The 23480-nt window shown below is 44.5% G+C and overlaps 1 long non-coding RNA gene across 1 annotated transcript; it reads right to left on the reverse strand.

Annotated features, from left to right (window-relative positions):
* Positions 1-15554: 15554 nt before the first annotated feature.
* LOC138068780 (uncharacterized) lies at positions 15555-23101 on the reverse strand. The gene is made up of 3 exons (XR_011143550.1): positions 22903-23101; positions 17610-18134; positions 15555-15652 (listed from the first exon to the last, which is right to left on the reverse strand). It is a non-coding gene; the product is annotated as an uncharacterized lncRNA (long non-coding RNA).
* Between the last annotated feature and the right edge of the window lie 379 nt (positions 23102-23480).

Below are 23480 nucleotides of genomic sequence, written 5' to 3' on the forward strand. Positions count from 1 at the left end.
ATTCCCTATATGGGTAGTAAGCAGTGGTTAAGAGAGGTGTAAGTACTTATTGAAAAGGATTTCACATGTGATCTGCATCAAATTGTCAGCTGGAGAAGAGCCCTCTCGACTGGCGGGTGCACATAGAGCTGGCACTGCTTTGCCCGGGGCAGTGCAGAAGGGGTAGGACACCCACAGTGACCAATATCTCCTGGGAAGAGGGGGAAAGGTGAGAACCTTCTTTTAAAAGGTAACTTCCCAAAGAAAATTAGGTTGTGTTAGAAAAAGGTCTCATTTATAACTCCCTGCAAGGTTACCTTCTGTAAAGGTTGTTGGGTTAACTGTAGCTAGAAGGACCATGCTAGGTTGTTTTAATCACTTAGTTGTGAATGTTTAAGTGATTATTCTGGGAAAGCCCTCTAACATTCGATTTCTTGTGCTCCATCAATACATGCAGGATTCAGTGGAGATAAGGGCTCCACAGTGGTGCTCTGTACAAAGGTATACAGAGAGGAAACCTCTCCGCCAGGAGGAACTGACAGAGGGAAGAAGGGGAGGCGGAGACAATACAATAACCTGTCCGTGATGGTGCAGCAAAACAACAGGAGGGGCAAGAGGAGAGCTCTCATTTTCTGCAGACCTACTCCAGCTCTCTGACACTTCTTTCAGGCTAAATCCATAGTGATAAGACCAGTGGTGTTCTTGGAGGGTCTATATTATCCAACAGGGAGTGACATGTTCCTGTCATGTAGTCAGGCTACCCTATTCAACAGGATTCTCTGTGAAATAGCATAGGAGATGGTGCAATGAAAAGCTGGATAGGAGGTGGGACTATCTGCTGAATGAAATACTTTCCCACAACTGTGTGTTTTTCATAGATAGGCAAATCTAAAGCTAGGGAATACACATTGTTTTCAGCTGAGCCCCCCAGCTTGGTTTCAGCAATATAGGTTCAACTCTCCCTCTTGAGTCTACTAGTTCAGCCTCTGTAGGTACCCCCTCCTGTCTTGTCTCAGGTAATCAGAAGTGTCTTCTAAATGGCCAAGTTACTCTCTCTCTTGTGGCAGAAGATGATAGACTCTTGGTAAAGGTTTGCTCTAGTTGTGCTTCATTGCAAAAGATAAGTAACACCTGAACTGTTGATGGCAAAATGAAGGAAAGCAAATTATGCTTGAAATCAAATGAGTTTTAATTAATGTCTCTAATCTGTCTAGTGAAAGTTCTAAATGTCATTTGTGTCTTCATCTTTGCTCTAAACAGTGACAAATTAATCTGAGGCAAACAGTAAATTGAAATGTGTGCCACTAAAGCTAAAATGTACTGGAATTAAAGCAAGTGATTTTGGAAAGAAATATACGGTAGGGAAACGTGAAGTTCGTGCATCCCACCTCCAGGAAGGTTGAATGCCAATTATCTACATAGAACTTCAATTCCTTCTGACTCCCAGTTAGGCATCATGGAAAGTACTACAGATAGGATACCCATGCTCCCAGTGCTTCCAGTTCTGCCTCCCAGGGCTCCCCCTGTGTGCTCTGGTGGTGGCTCCCTTCTGTAAGTGGCTTCCTGCAGAGCCAACACCATCAAAGAGTGGTCTTCATGGGGAGGAGAGGAAGCTTTGTCTTTAGGCAGAGCACGTTATCAGGAAGTCAAGCCTTCCAGAAGATCATTTATTCAGAGTTAAATCTGACTAACATCTTTTTTCTAGCACAGGCGCTGTAGAATCCTAAACAAGTTGAAGCAGGTTCAGACCTTTACTTTCGTTGCCTATACCAGTTTTCCGCTCTGGTTTCCCCTTAAAATTTACAAAACTGGTATCCACAGAAATAGGCAAATCTGTCTATTGCTCGTGGGCACACACCAAATTCCTTGCAGGCTGCATACGTACAAGACTGAGACTATGTCTTTTTTTTCTTTTTCTTTTTTAAAACTGAATTGTGTGTCCTACAGGAGGGAAGAAACAGTGGTGTAAGAACAAAAGAGTATAAGCCAGCCATAAATAAATCTGGGCTGGAATTTAGAGGCAGGTTCCTTACCTCAGAGTAAGGGAAGAGTCTGGGAACTGCCCAGTTGCGGTGGATGGGTGGCAGCTGAGGAAGAAGTGGTCCAAAGAAACTTAGACGAAGAAGTTGATTAAAGCAGCTAGGGGGGATGGCTGGCAGCCTGGGACCTGGAGGTGACTGGATATAATGACCACAATGTGCAAGGTTCATCTAGGTCTTTGTCCAAAGCTCATTAAAGCAAGAGCTGCTTGGGTGGAAAGACCCATAGCCAATTCTAGAAGTGGTCCAAGTCCCTCCAAGGTGATCTGCAAAATGAAGCATGAGAAAGCAAAATGGGAACATATCTCTTTGATTTTGCAGCTAGCCTCAGAGCCCTTCCGTCCTTTTACTTTTGATCTTTTAATGGAGCTGATTGCATATCTTTGAGGGCTTTCATCCTCAGCTGTAGTAATGAAAGCCAGAGCTGAACTGGTAGCTGATTCACCTCTAGGAGCAGAAGTAGAAATACAGTGTGATCAAAGACTTATTCCAGTGGGGGTCTTTCTATAGCAATTTGGCACAGACCTGAAGATATGTAAGTGTTTTGCAGACTCTGTCATACATGATTAACTTTAAGCATATGTCGTTGTTGATGCATTCTTTCTAATAAAAGGAAGCTTAAAATTAAAATAAGCCCTCCTAAAAAATAAGCCTGTGCAGAGCCACGAGTAAGCATCATTCCTCTCCATTGTTTTTACCATCCTGAAAATTTGATGCTTTCCCATCCTGCTAATGCTTAAATATGTGAATAATCTGCCAGGGAACTCAGCCATTTCTTCCTTTTACAGGACACAGAACAGTGTTACTGCAGATCTCTGTAGTCTTCTAGAGTGCAGCCTCTGTGGTATACTTAATAGCAGAAAACAGCCAGTGTTTTAAAATAAAAATGAATTTAGCCTTGTGCGTTAGATAGAGAGGGAAAGAGTTCTTTTTTACTGTTTTTTTCTTTGTCTTCTTTTTTTTCTACCTGCTCCAAATAGGGATGCTTTTAAGTCCTTGGTGTTTATGCTTCAAGCAAATGCAAATAAAGCAGTGGCTAAACTAGCTAGGTTTCGAATGTATGCAGAGAATCACAGATTTTATGGACTGTTGATGCTATCCAAAAGGAACCTCAACAAATCAGACTGAGTATTGAATTATAGGAAGGAAAAAATTGCTTCATTCCTATGACCGTGGGCTAAAGGAAACGACCTTGTTGAAGGAGCTTGATATAGTGTTTTGTGGTGAGATTACAAGTTTGGTTGATAAAATTACTTGCGTTGATACAACACAAAATACACAGACTTCTGCAGGATGCATGATTTTGTTCCATACTGCACTTCATAGCAAGGAACTACAGAAAGGGAAAATCAACACTGCACATCCGATGGATTTAAAACTGCCTAACTAACGGTCCTCAGAATGATCACTGTCAAATGAAGGTACTGTGGGGCTCATCTCTTTCTCCCCTTTGAATCTGATATTTGCCAGCTGCCTGGAAATGACGCTGGCAATGCGACTCTAGCTCGTGAGTGCTGGCAATGATGTGGGGAGGCGTAATAAAGGATGGCCAAGTAAACAGGATGCCAAGGACAGCCCAGGACCCCAAGGACAGATCTCCGAGGGCAGCCTAGTAAACAGCCGGGTTGCCCAGCTGTGACCAGCCTCCAAACAAAATAGCAGTACGGCGCAACGTCAAACTTCAAGGCCATGTGGAAAGACTTTTGATCATACTTACACTGGAAGAAGAATCTAATGATAACAAAGGCCGAAGAAAGGGTCACAGTGGAAAAATATTCAGAATATGAATGCATCTGTAGCCAAAAAAGCACATGTGGTTCTTGGGCACATCTGGTACAGGAAGGGGATATTGCCTCTGCTTGGGGTGCTACTGTAATTGCTATGGGAAGACTCTTATCTAGGTCAATTATTCAAAAAGGACAGTGGTAAATCAATGTCCCCCATTGAGAAGACTTACCAAAATAATAGAAGGATTGATTAACATGCCTTATTGTGAGAAGCTTGAGCAATCTGTTTAGCTATTAGAATAATAATTTTGTGTTAAGCAAGGCAAGTCCTAACTTTCCCTGTCTATCTGGAACAAAAATTTGTAATGGGAATCTTTCCAATTTGGTAGATAAAGCTATAACGAGATCTGGAAGTTGAAGAGAAACTCATTCACCCAAGAAATATGAGTGAGTGGTCATTAGAACAACAACAACAAATGTTATGGCTGAGTCACCGTTGCTGGAGACTTTTGGATACATGTAGTATGTATGTGTAACTCAAAAATGATGTATTGGGAAGACCTACAGCCCCTGCTATGCAGGTTAGACTGCAGGTTCAAAACAACTATGTTGACCCTATACCAGGCAGAGGAGCCCCAAGAGCACTCTGAATGCAGTCTCAGAGGCTGGCCCACTTCTTTGTGAATGACTGAAATCTAATGGTCTGGGGGAAATCATGTGGCTTCAGCAGCTGGACACGTCATGGAGACAGAAACCTGTACCACCATAGAGGTCTCTGTGAAAGGTAGCGAGCATCTCTAGGGATCTACAGGATCAAAGCTTTAGATTTGATTTTTTTTTCTTTTTCCCATGGGCTTTGCACAGAAAGAAGAACAGAGGATGATTTTAAAATAGGAGCCCTATTTCTTATTCAATACTCAGGCCTAAAAAATGATGGAAGCAGTGGCAATTAGAGCGGGTGAGAGTGAGTAAGGCGCCTCTTCCACTTCATTTAGTAAAGGAACTGAGTTGTCTCCCCTAGGCACTTGTCTTGCAGCTTGTGTGACTGCAGATGGCTGCCACTTTGAAGAAAGCCTGTAATTTAAAAGCAACTCTGAATCATCCTGCCTGCCTTTCTTGGCATAACACCACTTCACTTTGCTGCTCTGCAGAGCCTGGCATTTACAGGCTTATCCTCTTGACTGACAATGCAATGCAAGCCATGCATCCAAGACTAATGGCGGGTGCCTCAGGAAAGAGGAGCTCAAGTATTTTCGTCTACTGCCTCTACAGGAAGCAGCCCATTAAGCAACTAGCATTACCTGATGCCCAGTGCTGCCCACTTCAGCCTTCATTATTAACCATCAGTGGAAGCATCTATCTTCTACTTGCTCCCTCTTGAGCTCCTATGCATTTACCTGTAGTAGGGGGAAGCTGTACGTTTCTTGGTAATGAGACAAATGTAGCAGGTGGAGCTCTAACTTGATACCTTGGACTGATGCAAAGCAGATTTCTCTAAGCAATATGTAAAAGTGTTGTACTGTTACACCCCCGTGAAGAAAGGTGGGCGTGAAAGGGCAGAAAACAACCCTAAGCATCACCCCCCTGCCCTGCAGGGTCCCAAATGGACCACTGTTATTTCAGCGATTTAGCCATCTCAGAGTGGCAAGACTGACTTACCAGTGGTGAAGGCAGTGTCTCTGCAGATTTCTCCCAGTATACTGGTTTCTCTTTCCAATTCGTTCTTTTCCTCTTTGCTCCCCACCCAGCTCTGACTCCTCATTGCTTGCATCAGGAGGAACGAGCCAGGAGCTTTCCTCGTGCTGTTTCCAGTGCTGTGCTGTTGAGCGGCAGCATAAATGAAGCAGCCAACTGCCTCCCATGGGGCTGGGGGACATCATCTTCCTGACAAGCTCATTCAGTGATGTCCTGACTTGGAGACCCTAAGCCATCTCTCACTTTCCGTTTAGTAAAGCAACAAATTGCTGCTGAGCATTCTCCTGCTGTTGCTGTTTTTCCTCCTCTTTGGACTTTTTAGCAATGCCATGCAGGCTCTTTGTAACCACTGGAAATCAGTGCCTGAACTGTGGTGGGACAGAGGCATGATCTGTGTTGGGTGTGCTGGGGCTGTTCAGATGAAACCCGATGTTCAGTTTTTCCTGAACTGTCTTGTATGTGCAGCTTGTTCTGCACACTTGTTTACAGGACAACAAAAGCTTGATCCTCTGAGGTGGGCATGAGCCATCACTCTGCATCCTCTGTAGGGAGCAAAAACAGAAGAGAATGTGAGCCAGTCCTTGCAAGGGGCCAGCCGTGATGTTGAAAGGAGGTAAAGGTGTCCTCCATCCCCTTCTCTTGCCATCAATACAGCGGAGAGAAATAAGCCTATTGGGACAAGGGGGTGAGAAAGTCAAACCTCTTACTCAAAACAAGGTCAGTGTTGAATTTGCAAGTAGCTAGTGTCCAAAACTGGCTGTGAGTCTACTGAGGGAGGCAGGGAGCTCACCAGAATGGGTGCTGTTTCCTGTGCTCTCAGAGTACTTCTCTACTTGTTGGGTTCCATGTTTCTCTACCACAGTCTGGCTCTCCTCTGTTTAGTTACTAAGGCATAGGACTCCCTATATTTCCATGCCAAAAGTTATTGAAGGACATTATCTATTCCTAGCTGGCTTCTGTTGCTGTGAATGGGAACGATGACGGGCATTCGTGTGACTGCCTCTGGTTTCTCAGGCTAAGTATAACCTAAAGACAGCTTGGACCAAAGCAAGGGAAGGTCAAAGGCCTGTGCAGGTTTTGGAGTGCTAGCTCCCCAGAGTCTGGGAAACCTTTCAGCTTATCTTTTTTAATCTCACTGTGAGGAGAAGAGGCTATTTCACTGTAGGTTAGGTTTTAGCTAGTTTAGTAGAGGTTAAACCACTGGAGTAAGAAAACGGAAGCGTGAAGAGCCCAAAAGGGTGCTGTATAAATCTGTATCTCAGCTACTGTTGAGCATTGAGGCTTATTGCCATACCTGCTTCCCCACACATGTTTTGACCTCTGTTTAATTATCGCTCCAAAAATTGCCCATTCCTGAGGTTGCTGTTTTTTTCCTGAACAAACTGCTGCCAATAGGCTTGAAAGAGATTATTTCACAGGAAAAGCGTTTTCACAAACAGATTTAATGTTCACTTTTCTTTCTTCCCCTGAGGGCTCTCTACCTATTTTTATTCCTTGTGTTCCCTTATCAGATAGCGGAACCCAAGGCCTTATTTACTGAGAAATGTTTTGAAAAGTCTAAAACTTTATATTTCTGTAAATAAATATGTCTATACTACTTGAATCAGAGGTCCTATTTTCAAGAGATCTTAATTTGTTTCAAGCTGAATTGCTGGAATTTGACCTCTACTCTGCCAAAAACTGTTGGAAGTTTGGCTAATGGTACTGTCGGAAATGAATTTGACAGATATCAGCTGCATTTCCTTTACCTTGGTCCTGGTATTGTAATGTTAACACAGATTGCATACAGATCTGGATGAGAATACAATCCTGGGTGGACATGAGTTAAGCCTGACAGAATGTTTTCATGTTGCAAATTCCCATATGCATTGAGATTTGCTTTACTTTCTGCATCTCTTCACACCTTACAGCCGCTTTTGGGGGAAACAAATCATCTTCTGTCGCTAGATCTCTCTGATCCTGAATTGCAAGGTTAGCCATCAAACTGGGCAATGTCTCCGTTGTCCCTTACGTGAAGCGTCATTTCACTGTCTGTTCTCCTAAATTAGCTGGTCAGCTCTGACCACAGGTGACCTCTTCTTTTCTATAATGAACAGCAAGGCAGGAGTGTGCTTATTTCCTCCATTGATTGAAAGATGTTGGAAGAACCTGGTTTTTGTGTGCTGCCTTCCGAGTATGCAAAGTCCTCTGACAACAAGCTTGGCCGTGTCCTTATTCTGCAGAGAACGGAAGCGACCAGTCTGGGCCAGCAGGCTGCAAAATCGGAAATGACAACCAGGAGGAGGACATGAAGCTCCTGGTGAAACGGTGCTGACGATTGCTGCGGCTGGCTCGTTTGCGTCTGCGGCTGCTGCGGCTGCGGCTGCTGCCTGGAGGCCCTGGCCCCAGCCTGAGCACATGGAAGCTGAAGCAAAGGAACAGCAATTTCTTTAACGAGGATGTTGATGTGGTGATGTCAAAATGATCACGCAAAACTGCATCTCCCTGAATAGTTGTCCAATCGTATGTGTAGTGGGTTTAATAATCTCCATTCCCCAATGATCTCTGTGCTGCAGTAGGAGAGCGCTGCTCTTTCTGGGTGAGGTGTACGTGCGACTTAGTACTTGATTGTGCAGATTTTCAGCAAGCCAGTAAAAATCTCCTGGATAATCCCTTGCTGTAAATTTAGGTTTGTGCAGCTTCTCGGGTTATTTTCTATTTATCTACATTGCAAAACTTCTATTTGGAGTGTGTGTAAAACTTCTATGAGAGTGTGAACTATCAGGACAGCAGGAATGCCAGTTTTCCAGTGAACTTCCTGGCCCCATGGGCCCCATTCAATGGGCCTGTGCTTGGGCGCCAGGCGCAGCAATGGGATACGCAAAGCTCCTGCAGGATACAACGCAGAGCTGCTGGGCTCACCTCTCTCCAGCCCCTACACAGCTGCAATGAGACAGCCAGGCTCGATCACTGCAGAATCAGCATTGTCTTGGTTTCTCAATAGTTAAATACGTTACTTTGGAGCCGATCTCTCTCCATCTTGAAATTCACACTGAATGCCTGTCTTATTCATTGAATAACTTTTCTCATTTGGATCCTTTTTTGTCCGTGGTGGAGGAGCACTGGAAGGCTTTTGAATCTCTTCTGGTGTGTGCCTTATGCACATGGTCTACTGCTGAAGTGTGTTATCTCCCCTTGTCTCCAGTACAGAAATGGTCCATCACTGTCTCCTCTTGGGAGAGTCTCTTCAGCTCTGAAAGGTTCATCTCTGCTTTTAGCACTGCCATGCTATATCAAACAAAATGGCAACTGCTATATGTACAGTTGTACATCTGTAGCAACGATAAGGGACGGTTTCTACCACCCCTTCAATAGAGGAAGCATTGTCCTGTCCCCACTTCACTGACAGGGGAACTCGCAGAGGGTTGACGCTGGGCTGACTGGGGAGCTGGACAGGTGTCTTGTTCTCCGGAGGCTCAGATGTGCTGGGATATTCACAGCATCATATTTTCTCTACCTGTGTCAACCACTAAGTCGTATCTTGGAGACCCTGGGTTTCTCAGGAGAGCTCAGTGACTAGCCAAGCTACTTCTGCGTGTCTTTATTTCCAGAACTGTCCTTTTAACAGCCCAAAAGGGGTTCTTGCAGACAGACTAAGCAGGGTTCCTTCCTTCCCCCTCCCTCCCAGCCTACCCTTAAGAGCAGCAGGTAAGACAGAGACCTCATCTCATGGGAGCGGTTTTGCTCACGCCAAAGCTTACATGCTGGGAACAGCTCAGGTGAAGATGACAGCTCTTGCTCTTGGATGTTCAGAAGCAAAGGTGTGTCTAGCATAGACTATTAGGCTCCCGTTTTCTTGACTTCTAACAGAAGATACGAGGTCTGTCAGGGGCAAGGTATTGGGATTTGCAGGTTTGTCCCAGTTCACACCTAGGCTGCCGAGGACTCCTAGGGCTGTTAGGACACCCGCTCCCTGTGTGAATAGGTCAAGGTTTCGGTATTGTCATGAGGTGATTCAGGGCTATTAACACCTCTGCTATGCTTTGGTCCGAGGCTATTTGGAGAAGTTTCATGTGCGGATAGAAGCTGTTTGACTGCGGCCGCTACAGATTAAATAGAGGTCTGACCCCAATAACAGTGTTAGTGACTGCTGGGGAAAGCAGCTCCTGCCTCGATCTACCCTCTGGAAAAACACTTGTGCATTCAGCAGCAGTATTCAGGGTAGAGAATACAGGCTTCTCAGCGACCTAGTCAGTAAATAACATGTGGCACATGAAATGAGCTAATGGTATTTTTATGTAGGATAGAGACAGGCCAATCATTCATTCACACTCATTTTTACTGTCTATTTTATTCTCTCTGATTCAAAACAGCCAGATTCCAGCACCTTTTCCTCCATTAGAGGAACAGACTTCAAACCCCGTCTGCTGTTCTCAGACTTGAAAGAGAATAATGCCTTGCTCCATCAAATACTTAAGGCAAATGCCTCTCTGCATCTCTTTTTAAGACGTCTGGATCAGATTGCTTACCTCAGTATTTCTAAATATAAAAATTGTGTAGCTATGACCACAGTCTATACCCTCACTTCCTCTGGGCACTGCAGGTGGGAGAAGGAACTGAGTGGCCCATCTAATGTCCATCAGGAAAAGGCATGGAAAGTCCCTCAGGACAGCAGGCTTAGCTGGGCTGTCCGTTGTCAAAACCCAGGTAGAGGATAACAAATATAAAGGATAGCTATTACAGATAGACTAATTCTAGGAAAAATTCTCCAATTTTCTAATTTTTTTGGCAAAGATCTCCAATTTTGCTTATATTTCTTTCTAGAGTGGTGAAAATATTAAGCAGCAAGGGGAAGACTACCCAAGGGGCTGTGATTGCACGTGGTGGGTGGATAGATCTGATCTCTTCATGGGTCTTCAGAGGTCCTCAGCTAAGCACTTGCTTACCACTGTAACTGGGGTAGGGTGGAGAAGTGTGAAATGGGAACACTGCTATGTAGGTTCCTAAATCACTTTTAAGAGCTTCTGAAATCTCATAGGGGAGCCTATGTACATCCTAGATTCCTTCAATTTTTCCCCTCCCTCCTCCTTTCCATATTCTAGAGAAAGGGAAGCAACAACTCCTGGATTTGCAGAGTAGCAAACTCCCAGCTGGAGAAAGGTTCAAGGCTGTAGATAAAGACTTGGAGATGTGAATGTTTGAAACCTCAGGAAAGGTGAGTACCTACATTTTATTCGTGGCTATTTCTGTATGAGGCTAAGGCAGAGCTGCCTACCAAGGAAGGCAGGGGACCTGCTATAACCTCTGCCGAGATCTGTGCAAGCTTCACCTTATTAGAGGATGAGAGTCGGTTGGGCTACATGGAAGAGCATTTTTAGTGCCTGTGACATCCCAGGTATGACATCAGCTGCATTTGAAGATCAGCAGATTCACTTTGGCACAAACAAAATGCCTGTTTCAGAGGAAGAGCAGTGCTGCACTATATCCTCTGGAAAAGCCCAACCTGCGTGGTGAATGTCAATCAAAAGCCTAATTTCCTTCCAGGGATCTGGGAGGCCAGTTGGGGGAGACACACTGCTCACGTGCTAAGGAAACAGCAGCGCCTGCTTTGACACAGAGGCATAGCAGAGTCAAGATATACTGGGAACACTGGGAGAAAACATCTGATTGATTATACTGGTCAGATTCTTTTAAGAATCGGGATTACACTTGAATAGGAAAATATTTATTAAAACATTGAGAAGTGCTTTTCCCACATGCCTGTTGCATAATACTGTGTGTCATTCACTGCTTGGACTATGCAAACTGCTGCTTTCAAAACTGCAGTGGAAGTACTCCATAGATAGATAATTAGCACATATTTTTGCATTATCCATAATGTAGCTTTCATCTCTTTAGCCTTTCAGTTTTCACAGCTTTTTTTTTAAGGGTAAAGAATATGTAATGTAGGGACACTCTTGATTTGATGGGAGCTGATGAATAGGCTAAGATAAACACCACATAAATGTTTCTTTGAAATATTGCACTCACTAGCAGAGTGAATCAGATGTCTATGTTGCATGATGGTAGCTGTCACTTTATTAAACTTCTTAATTTAGCATTGAAGCCATGCTTTATGGCCATCTATTCCTTTCTTTCTTTGTAATTTGTCATCTACAGCATATTGATTCTTCACCTAAAATATTTGCACATCTCCTCAAATGTAATTTGCAGCTAGAAATTTCAGTTGGCAGAGTAGCACCTGCAAAATGGAAAGGCAGTGAAATCCGTCAGATTCAGAGAGGGGTCGCTTTCGGTGGATGGCAGTCAGAGAGCTTTGTGGTGGACCATATGATATTTATTTAGAGCTTCGAGAGAAGAATCAGAGCTAAACTGATCAAATATGGGTGTTAAGTGCTCTTTGAGTACCTATCCAAAGAGCCCCACTTTGAGAGCTGAAGAGAGTCTGCAGACCACACTGAAGGCAGAAAGCAGTTGTAGCCCCCAAAAGTAGTGTGTTCCTCACTCACACTGCTTCAGAAACTCATCCTGGTTTTTAATGGATGGGTGAAGGGTTATCTTTTGACACCTATCTGTGAAAAGGTCTGTGCAGAGGTTGAAGATTCAAAGTTATCAGACTAACTTAAGCGAATGATAGCCTGACTCACCAGGATGACTCAGGGCTCCTTCTACAAAGGAAACTCCTTTCTACTTCTTGTACGAAGTCCTAGATTATACCAAAGTGTTGCCAGTGCTTCTCAATGAAAGCAACATAGTAGAGCAGGAAGAGGTAATGAACCTGCTCATAAAACTTGCGCAGGTGGGAAGAGTCATCCAGATCCATTTCATACTCTTTGCAAATTGCTCTAGAAATGTGGTAATCTAAGAAGATGCAACTGCCTGTCTCTTGTCTGGAGTCTCTGTATACTGTTTCACAGCAGCAAATCTCTTGGGATAGTTTTACTTGCGCTTTCACTTGAACTGTGAAATGTTAGAAAGAGTATTTGCAAAGAGAAAGTGTCTTAGGAAATGTTCTCTCTAACACAGCAGCAGCTTTCCTGGACATCTTTGTCTTTTGTTTTGCTTGTTTTACTAGTTTTTTCTAAGCAACATTTTCTGGGTAAGATTTTGAAAACTGCTTTCAGCCTGATAGGTAAAAAGAAATGAGAACTTGATTTCTCCCTACTGTTGTTCTTTAGATTGCAGTTTCCACTTTGTACTGCTTTTGGCAATCTCCAGCAAGATCTGCTGCAATGCTGTGGTTCATCTCCTCCCATTGGCTGGGAGGGAGGTTTGTCTAGAACAGCCTTGGAAACCTTGAGAAACGCACTGCCTGAGAGATGCTACTTCTTTAATTACTGACTGGCATCCAAAAGCAACAATCCCTCTTCTTCCACAGACTTGTAGTCATATTTATTACTGTGGTAATGAAATCTGTGATTTTGGCTGCAGCTGCCACACTTTCCCCTGAACTGGCTCTTCATGGATGACTTTGTTGCCTAAAGGAATAGGGTGACTGGGACTGCAAACAGATGGAGAAACGCAAGTGAGAGCTGAAAATCCTGAGCTCCCAAAACCTGTAACTGAAAAGAAATAATACTGCAGTGTTCAGAAAGATAAGTCTTTTGGACCTGATGGCAAAAACTGTTGTTTCCCAGCTGGTCAGCCAGCTCTGGTGTTCTCCAGTCACAACTGCAATTGAAAAATGTCTGGAGAGCTGCTTCTGTGCTCACATCCTTGCTGCCGGATGCACAGTTACCAGCACTGAAGTAGCAAAAGAGCCTAGCTTGGGAACATAGCTGGCTCCAAATGCCTTGATTTGCTTTTGATAGATGTTGCATTGCATTTTGTATTCTACCTCTGACTCTTGACCAGGACTGAGAAATCTCACCTGTGCTGGCTGTGATCAGTCCTGAAGCTGTGATTGCTTCAGATGGCTAAAATATATGAGTCTATATAACTGTATATAAAAGTTTGGGGGGGGGGACAGGGAGGAGGAGGGAGGAAGGAGAAAGTCTCATCTCAGTTAGAAGACCTGGTTTTGCTATCACAGACCCATGGCTTCCCTTCTTGACTGCTTCTTAATTAGCATGAAAATGGTCTAAATATTTTAAGCAAATCAGACTTTCAAGAAGCTGTTACTGCAATGCCTCATGTTTAAGTGTGCCGAGCACTGTGCATGTCATCACTGAATAATGAATTAATAAATATCTTTGGAGGAATTTTTTTTTTTTTAGCCCAGAAGGCATGCACCATTTTAGCTTCCAGTCAATTGCCCTATTTACTGCAGTTCTTTTTTAGCAACGCTATCAGTCCTGGAAGTAGCCTTGTCAATATTTTAGTTGCTCTGGTGTATAGAGCTATAGCATTCAGTTGAATTGTAATCCTTAAACTGGCATGCAAACAGGTTTACTCAGCTTGCCCATTTCCTTTTTGGTAACAGAAACTTGGAAAACCTCCTATGATGAAGATTCTTGTCTGCCACAGCTGTAAGATTCTGTTGCTAATGGCTAAACCTCTCTCTGATGCTGCTGATTTGAAAACTACAGAGAAACTTTGCCTATAGAAAAAATCCTATCATATGCACATCTAACTTTTTCAAAGACTAAGAAAGTTTCGTATTCAAATCATTGCTTTTCTCCTCTTCCTGGAAGAGAGTGTATCTCCTCCTCCCCATTTTTAAAGGTGTTTATAGCCCACAGACCCAAGCCTGCTAACATATGAGGCTAAATTGTGATTTGTATGACAAGCGCTTGGACTCTGGCCCCCTCCACATGGATCGCATGGAACAAGCGCCCACTCCCCTCCTCCAGATCCATATGGCCTGACGAAGGATGCTGGATGCAAAGGGGGTCTCGGGTGAGGGACGTGGGTGTGCTGCAGCCTCTCTCTTGGTGCCCAGGGATGGCCCTACCTGCTGTCCTCCTGGGTTGAGCCTGAACCACGGTGGGGCACCATGCTGCCCTGTGAGCCCCTCTCCTACCCTACCCGCCAGGTTTGGTGAGGGGACCCGTGGGGCAAGGTCAGGCCGATGGGGCATGGCAGAGGCACATTGCAACAGCCACGGGGACATTAACTGGCAGCCTCCCATCCCCTCTCTGAAGCCGTGCCTGGTGAGAGATGGGGGGAATTTGAACTCTTACAAGAAAGCATTCCAATACACGTTGGCGCAACAGCACTGCGAGAGTGAATTTGCCCTGCGTAGTACGGGGCAAGCAGGTCCAGCAGCCGCACATCCCAGGCTGGGATGAAGGATCAAGTGTGGCTGGACAGCCAGACATGGCCCCTGCGGTTGGAGTGACACCGGAGCTCCATTGTTAGCATGGGGCTCTGCCCAGCCTCAGGAGTCCTGCAAAAAGGCTGGGTCCCTCAAGAGCAGTGCCACCCTGGGCTGACATTTAATTGCAGAGGCACCAGAAAGCAGGGAGCTTTTGGTGGCTCATTTTGCAAAACACACACAAGGGCTCTTGCAGGCCAAGAGGCTCTTCTGAGAGAACAAGTTTTGGAGAGAAGCAGTCCCGGGAACATGCAACAGCAGCTATTTGGCTGTCTTGCAGGTTCCGTTGTCCCCATTCCTGAACCTGAAGTGGAGCAGCTGGTGTCCGGCTGGCAGCAGAACTACATCGGAGAGGAGGTGCGGTAGGGAAACCCATGGCTCACCAATGAGGGCACTACAGGCACCTCTTTCCTTCTTTTTCTCCTCCGGACAGCAGAACGTACCATCTCTCAGCATGATGAGTGCCACTTCTCCCAGGACCCTGTCTACTCCTGGAGTTATAAATCCTCCTGGATGCCACTTCTACCCTGGGAATTCCCAGGGGTTTCATTTCTTACAACTGTCTATTTGTGTTTTAATTTTTTACCATGCCTCCTGCAGCTGTGCAGGAACTTGCCGACGACAGAAGGAAAGACCTGTGAGAAAGGAGTGGCAGACAGAGGCAGTGGGACCTGCTGTATAATGACAGTGATGGGACATGAGTGATTGACAAGTGCATAAAGCAAATGGACTGCCAAATTGTTTTCCCTGGAATCTCATTTTATAACAGCTATCTCTAGTGTTACTTCTAATATAGGAGGTAAAAAGATAAGACGTCTGGGGAACGCGTCTTTTAAAAAAAATTGAGTCCTATTAAGCTGCAAGTGAAATAGGATTTGGGTTTAATGTTCAGGCTGTGCGCGGTGGGGAAGAATCAGCAAAGCTCCGCTCCCACAGGCTCGGATACATTTGGAAGTAGGGTATCAGGTCACACAATTCTGTAAGATGAAACCAACATTTGTTCAGGCTGTGATTCAACTTGGCTCTAAAGTATGTCTATTAAATCCCATTGACTTCGGTGGGACTATTCATGTCCTTTTAAAGTTACACAAGGGCTTAAATATTTTGCCATGTTGAAGCCTCCCATTGAGACTTGAATTCATTCTTCCGTTTAACTTAAAAATATCCCAATGGCAATATTTAGTTCTAGCTAGAGAAGGCCTGAGAAAAGATGAATTATGCTTCTCATTGAGACACACTCAATATTTACATAACTTGTTGCTGTGAGGTGTTTCTAGCTGAAATTACACACGCCTGATTTACCTAAACACGTTCTGAGGTCTATAGCTTTTAGCTTTGTCTCTGTTCAATTTCTTGAACATATAAAACAACTAAACACAGTCTCTGAAGAATAGTCGATCATTTAAATTATGTTATTAGCATTGATTAGCCTGACAGCATGGCACTTCCATTTGAATGTCATTAGAAGGTAACTGACAGCCACGGCGGATCACAGGAGGGAACAAAACACTCCTGATAAAGAGGAATTAATGGGATTCTGACGACTTTATAAGGCATAAAAGAACATAAGAAAAAGGCATGCAAAATATAGTAATTCTGAACTACTGCATGAGAAATGAAAGGATAAAACCTCCTCGTTCAGGAAAGAATAGTACTGAGAAAATTGAGTGAAAACACAAAGCTTATTCAGGCTTTGAGTAAATGACACCAAGATATGTGCTTAGACCTTGCCCGTGCCGGCAGAACAAGGAAGTAGGAACATCCTGAGACCCTCCAGCGCAGGGTGGGCACCTGGCGTGTCCGGCAGGAGGCAAGCTATGTATTGTACGCAGAGGGATGGACAAAACAGTGATAGCAAAATGCTCTCCCCAGCCAAGGTTCATGTGTGTGAGGGACTTGGTCACAAGTAGGTCATGTTGTAATGGTCTTGTGTCCTCCACAAGGACCATACTAATCTGTCCATTCATGGTGGACTGGCCCCAGTGAAGATGATTTCATTTAAGCTGCTCTAGGTTATATCTGTTACAGGCTACCAAATACGAAGAGCTTGTAGGATGTGAATTAGTAGTTTAAAATTAATTTGTCAAATTAACTTGTTTAAAATCAACTTGCAAAACTAACTCATGGTCATCTTCACCAGCAAGAGTGACACCCCTTAGGGTCAATGTTGCCTTGGCAGTTGGGTTGGCAGTGCGTAGTGGTGATTAACGGGGACCTCTGGAGTAACTGCTAGCGCATGGTTTTGGGGGCTCTCACAATTCACTCGGCTGATGTAGTTCAGTGAGTCTGGGCTCTTACTTGGCACCAGGTGGAGAACCTTAACATAAATCCTGGATTAAACTCTCCTTTGTCCCATCTGTAGGATGGTAGCGAGCCAACTGATGTGCATCCTACTGTTCTTTTGCTCCCTTTTTTTTTTTAAAGTGCATTTTCCTGTGGCTAAACTGATAGTTACTGAATAATGTCTCCAGTGCAAAGATCTATCCTGTGTAGCTGAATAGTTTGTTATAAACATTTTCTAAAACCTGGTAATAGCTTTGTGAATATTGCATTGCAAAGGAGCTGTTGGCCTGCACGTCTGCAGCAAGCAGGAGTTAAACCCACAGCAAACCCATAAGCACTGTCTTTAGAGGAACAACTTTCTGAGTGCAAACCCAACAGTTGCGATTTCAAGTTTTAACGTGTCTGATTCTCTGACAGTGTTAACACAGCGCTGTGCAGGAGTTATTTGCCAGTCTTAATTTCTGGAAACTAACTCAAATAACTATCCAACTCCTCTGACAGTTTTCTGATATTCACCTTCCACAAAGGAAGTGTTTTTGCAGGGACTGCTTCTCGGATCTCTTGTCCCTTTGCTTGTCACTCCTGGTTGTGCAGGATGTGCAGGAGTGATGAGAAGGTTCGTAACTCAGTGCCAGAGTGTTTCATACTCACGCTGTGCAGGAACAGCTGATATAGTACCAGGTGGAGAGCAGAGGAGTTATCAGACCCAAGGAGCTGGTACAGAAAATTCAGCCAAGAACTTATTTTTTTTTAATGACCGAGATATAAATTCTTGAAAATGGCAATTCATAATGAAAATGCTGACTCAACTGTAGCTACAGTCACAAGTGGCCCTGCTACGATTCTGCAAGGAGAAAATAGATTGCTGTCAGCAAATGAGTACATTTTTCAATTTTAAGAGCAATTCTCTTGATGCGTTAGCCTTATTTACACTTGTTTCAATACATTCATGTCTTGCTGCTGAATGTCAAGGGCAGCTCAAGATTTAAACAGAATTAACAATTTGTTCTTATGTCATCTATTGTAATGAAATTGCTTCAGCTTTGAACCAGGGAAGGGGAGGTAAGAGGTGCTGGTGTTGAACAGCACTGTGATGTTATACAGATGGCGGCCAGATTCTCATCCTGCTCGAGTTGGTGTGCATGGAGAAGAGTCCCTGGAGAACTGCAGACTTGTCTGTTAAAGGTAAGGAGACTATATTATGCATAATTCAAGGAGTTTGTTAACAACCCACCCACATTCTTCTCTGCTGTCTTGGGGCAGTCAAGCCCCAAGCTTGAGTGGTTGTGGATGAGGTCTCCAGAGAAGACTAAAGGAACTGGGCGTACAGTGCTTGCACCACATTGGTTCTTTAGGGTCACTTGCAGTTTCAGGTCTCATTCAAAGTCTTAGTCCAAATTCTCAAAGCCATTAACGTGCTATTGTCCAAGCACCTTCAAAACTAAACATAGTTTTCATATGCCATTATTAAGAGGCAGAGAAAGACAGAGAGGAAAAAGAAGCTTTGTGGCAGAGAGGAGAAGGATAAGAAACAGTAAGAAGAAATTAAACCACAGCAACAAACTTGTATCAATAATGATGCAAGTTCTAACAACCAATTTCCAAAAAGGTCAGAGTGGAACTCTCTGGGGTTTTTATCCTTACCCACTTGTTAGCTGACTGTGTCCTCTGGGCTTAAATATCTTGGGACCATTGTAAGGGGCTAACCCCCCCTGATTTCACAGGGAGCTAGCTGCAGGTTGTTTAGCCCTCTTAATCATTTGGCCTTTTTTACATAGGAGTTTAAGTGTAGGTTTGGGTGGCTAAATATAGGCACTCCAATATCTATTATGTGACATCTCAGTTTGAAATTATTCAACATTTTCCTATTCTATTTGGATAATCAGCATTTTATCACACCGTGAAATGGTCTGAACAAAAATCCTTTCAGAAAATACTTCTTTGCTATTAGTTGGATAACTCAGGAGAGATTTCCTTTATGAAAAGCAGCCTTCAGATACCCTTCAGAAGATGAACATCTTTGCAAACTCTAATGAGAAAAGAGAGCTAACCAGCATGTGAGATCTTACATGCCCTTTACCCCCCTGCAACTTTTTCTCTTTGGAAAGTTGGACCAGAAACTGTTTCTCTTTCTGTAACAGCTAAAGCTGGGATGTTAGTAGTCTGGTGCAGGTTTTTGGAGGAAATTGCCGCATCTGATTCTTCATATTTAGCCTACTTAACAGATTTTCATGTACTCAGATAGCATGAGCAGCGTGTTGGGGAATATTCACTGTGCAGTCATACTGTACCTGCGACTGAGCCCTAACTGATGAATGAACCTTTCACATCTGAATGTAATAGCTAACTATTAAAGCCTTAAACTGGCAACAGTCCTGCAGCACACAGTAAGTGAGATGATAACAAGCTGTAATCACAACCTGTGCCATTTCAAAATAATTCTAGTCTTCTTGTGCCTAATATAGATTAAATGGTTGTCTCGTGGCATACTAATACAGTTTATCACCACTTGTCCGTTCTAGCGCCGACCCTTGGAGCTGCAATCCATGGAAAAATGTCTTCTGGTGCCATAAATGTCTCAGTATTGCTCCCTGTTTGTAAACCAGAGCAACGGAGGCTAAACATATGCTGACTTGAGCATGACAGATCCTGAAAGCGATTCTTATTCAATTTGCTTCTTGCCTAGAATATCTTTCTCGCAATCCTGCTTCTGAATCGCTGAAGAAAACAACACTGACAACTCGTGGTAAACTAAAAAAAAAAAATATTGGCTACTTCCGTCTTTTCCGTACAGAATCCCGACCTATAGTAAATGCCGCAGAAGGACTCCGTGGCTGATTGAGACCGGCACCGCTGCCTTGACACCGTTGGCGCTATTTGGCGTTATTTGGCGAGAGGATCCAGCCCTGCAGCTCCTGCAGCACAGCCAGCGCGTTGCGCTGTCGGCAGCCGTTTGATCCCGGCAATCCACGCTGTGCATTCCCAGCTCAAACAGCTTGCCCTGAAAAACGAGCGCAGGCGTAAGGGGAAGGAGAAGTTTCCTAGGGAAGGCGTGCGGAGGCGCAGAGCCGGCGGGCGCCCCGGGGAGCTGCGCCTGGTGCGCTGCCTGGGGGATTTTCCCCCGCAACAGGGCAAATGCTAACGCTGCTGCTAAGGACCGAGCGCGCAAGGGTAGGGATGAGGCTGCTGCTGAGACGTTTAAAGCCAAAAGTGCAAGATGCAAGGAGAATTTCTAAAAAAGAAAACGCATCCAGGGTTTTTATCGGTTGGACACGATGTGTACAGCCTTCCAGGGAATACAACAGCATTTACAGAATAAGGTCAGAATCCAAACTGGCAGAAAAGGGAGGTTATTCCTGCTGTGGAAACACAGAAAACTACAAGGAAGAACACCGGCAGGGACATGAGGGGTTTGGGGCCTTCAGTTGGTACTGGCATCGCCACAGCAACCTCCGCTCTCCCCTGCTTGCCCACGCTCCAGCAGCACCGCCACGTCCCCGGGTCCCGCAGATCCCTGCTGCGAGCGGGCTGCCGCCCGGCCGGAGAGCTGCCAGTGCCGCCGCTGCCGAGCCGCGGCCTCCGGCCGATGCTCGCGGGGCCGCGCGCCGCCCGTGCAAGGCTGAGCTGCCGTCGGCTGCTCTCCTGGCTGGAGAGTTTCGCCTCCGCCCCTGAACAGGGCTGCAAATTTGCGCCGTCGGCTTCTGCTTCTCCAGCGCTCGGGAAGGCAGAGCCGGGCTGCAAAAAAAACTGTCAACCGGCTCAAAAACGACATGCCTCAGAAGGTGTTTTATTTATGGAGACGTTCAGATCAAACGATCCCAGAAGATCCTTCATAGCGATTGGAGAAGAGGAATTTGGGTCCCGTGGCCCAGTTCGCCTTCCTTTCCAGCATCTGCGTGGAGCTGGCGGGAGGAGGGAGGGCGGTGGGCACATACACGCTCCTGCGCGCCCGGGAGCCGCCTGCACTGATGCGGCCCATCCTTGATGAATAATGGCAATATAAGAAAGAAGGGGCAAGGCACTCTTCTTCTACTTACAGCATACAGCAGAGGAAGGTTAATTTTGAGGTTTGAAAAGTGCAAGCAAAATGTTAATGTCAGATGCCCAAAATATTGTTAAACACAAGCGATTTAAAATATTACAAGCCTGCTATTTTTAGTGCAGAGGAACCTTTAGTCATTCTACATTTAGATGGCTTATCAGAATTAAATAAATAACAGCAATGGTTACTGCTCAAATTAGGTCTGTCTCGGTTTCCATGGCATCCAATCTGTTATCTCCAATATTCTTGCCAGGATTTGTACTGGGGCTCTGGGACAGCAACATTTCTTATGAGGCTTATAAAGAATTATCCTGTAGCAATTTCAGCTATATGGTTTCTATGAAACCCTGGAATAAATGGATTTATTTAAGATGTGTTGAGGGTTTTTTCTTTTTTTCTTTTCCTTTTTATTTTTTTTTGAACTGCTGTCTATTTTTAGCACTGCTGCCTGCTTCTCCGTGGTGCTGCTTTAACTCTTTTGTGGACGTGCCGATGTGTTGTCTGGCGAACGTTTGCAGTGCCTGGGCCTGCTGCACTCTCCTGCGAGGACAGAGGAGGACTTTGAAGTCTCGATGCCGCGGACAGAGAGAGAGATTTGAGAACCCTGGCTTAGGAGCGCAGCACTGTTTTGATGGGATAACATGAGTCTTCGCTTCTGTCTTTACTGTACCTCAGTGGCCTTTGAAAGCAGCTCCACAGGAGCATTTTCACTTGTTCTGAGACACCCAGTATAATCATTCTCAGAGAAAAAGGTAGTGATGCTTTGTCTGAGCTCAGGAACTTTTGTCGGAGACCAAGACAAAAATGTTGCCTATGACAAGTTATCGGGTTCAATGCAGAGGTAACTGGGTGACGCGCAAAGACCTGTGTTAGGCAGAAAGCCAGGCTGGACGATTTAACCAATCCTTCTGACCTAAGCCTCTGTGCAACTATGAACTAAAAAGACAGTTAAAATCCCGACTTAGAAGAAGATCACAGTGTGCACAGAAAGCTGTATAGCCGCAGAGGGGTAGAAAATATATTTGTGCTGTAACAGCTGCCTATTTCGCAATACCTTGTCAATTAATAGCTCATCATCATCTTTTATGGGTAAATTCTTTTCATCTCCTAGGCCATTAGACTTTTCAAGCTACAGTTTCATTAATCTTTTGTTTTGAAACGTACCTGGGATATAGATCCTGTTCCTTTTCCCCTCTGGTAAACACTAATTTATTTTGAATTTATTTGCATCCTGTTGTGAAGAAATTTTGGAACCATAGCATTTTAAAAATCAATGACTCACTGGGTTTCTAATTTCCAGGTAATATCCCTAAACAAAATGTACTGCTACATAGCACTGAGATTTAGAGCAAATAATGACTTCTAACCAACAGCTTTCTAATATTTTTAGAAGAATGAATGATGTAGGAGAGGATAAGCGTTTTTACAGTGTTTCTTTTTTTTCAATAGCTCTAAAAGGACTTTAGGGGGACAGTCAGGACCAAAAGGAATAATTCTGTGTTTGATGCATTCTTACTGGTATCTCAGTCTTAAGAGAATGACACTAACGCCGCCCTGCAGATCTGTGGCTGGTATAAAATGGCATCTTCTCCCCAGGCATCAGTGGAGCTGTGCTGGTTTATATGAGGTTGGGGCACACCTCCGGCACACGCAGCATTTCTACCGTACCTCACACGGAATTTGATTTACTCTGACTCATGACTGAAATATAGCTGTGTTTAAAGCAGGCAAGAAATGATAAAGTACTTACTATTTATAGAGTCAGAGCTACTTTTTAGAGCCAACTGAGCAATTCCCCAGTGTGACCACAATACAAAGACTTTAATATTTTAGTGCTCTGCAACACTGTAAATTTGTTGTAGCTGGACACGCAGCCACAGCACAAATCTGAAAAATGCTTACCTGGACAAGGGCATTAACGCAAACAGGCTGTACAGGTTTGCATGCACCATCTCTTGCTCCAGTCTGCAATGAAGGGAGAATGGCTAAGGCGAAGCCACGAAGGACGCTGCGTCCATATGCCGCATGGGGTGCCGTGGCACAGTGCGGCAGGTGACTGTGATCATTGCCTTTGCACGTGCTGGAGCATCTACTTCGACCTTTGCACGGAAAGAACAATTAATGGTTAACATGTTAATGGCACATGGGCTTTTGTAGTAGTCATTCTGAGATACCCCCGATACTCAAACCATGCCAATTAAAGTACTGCCAACAGACTCTGCTGGCTGTGCTCTGGCTAAAGTTTCTTTTATTCCTGGGCTGCAAATTTAGTGCAATAGTTCACTTTTAAATCTCATATTTCCTCCTCAGTAGTATTTTCACATGAGAATGCTCCATGCTAAGGCTTGAATTGCATTCCGGTCACATGGCTTGTCTGACAATGGAGGTGGCTCAGGACACTTAGGCTTGCTGCTGTGGCCTTGGAAATACGAGATGGGGTGCTTATTTGTCCTTTAAAGTGTATAGCAGTGGCTGTCACT

Source organism: Struthio camelus, chromosome 11, assembly GCF_040807025.1.
Source record: "Struthio camelus isolate bStrCam1 chromosome 11, bStrCam1.hap1, whole genome shotgun sequence".
Taxonomy (NCBI): domain Eukaryota; kingdom Metazoa; phylum Chordata; class Aves; order Struthioniformes; family Struthionidae; genus Struthio; species Struthio camelus.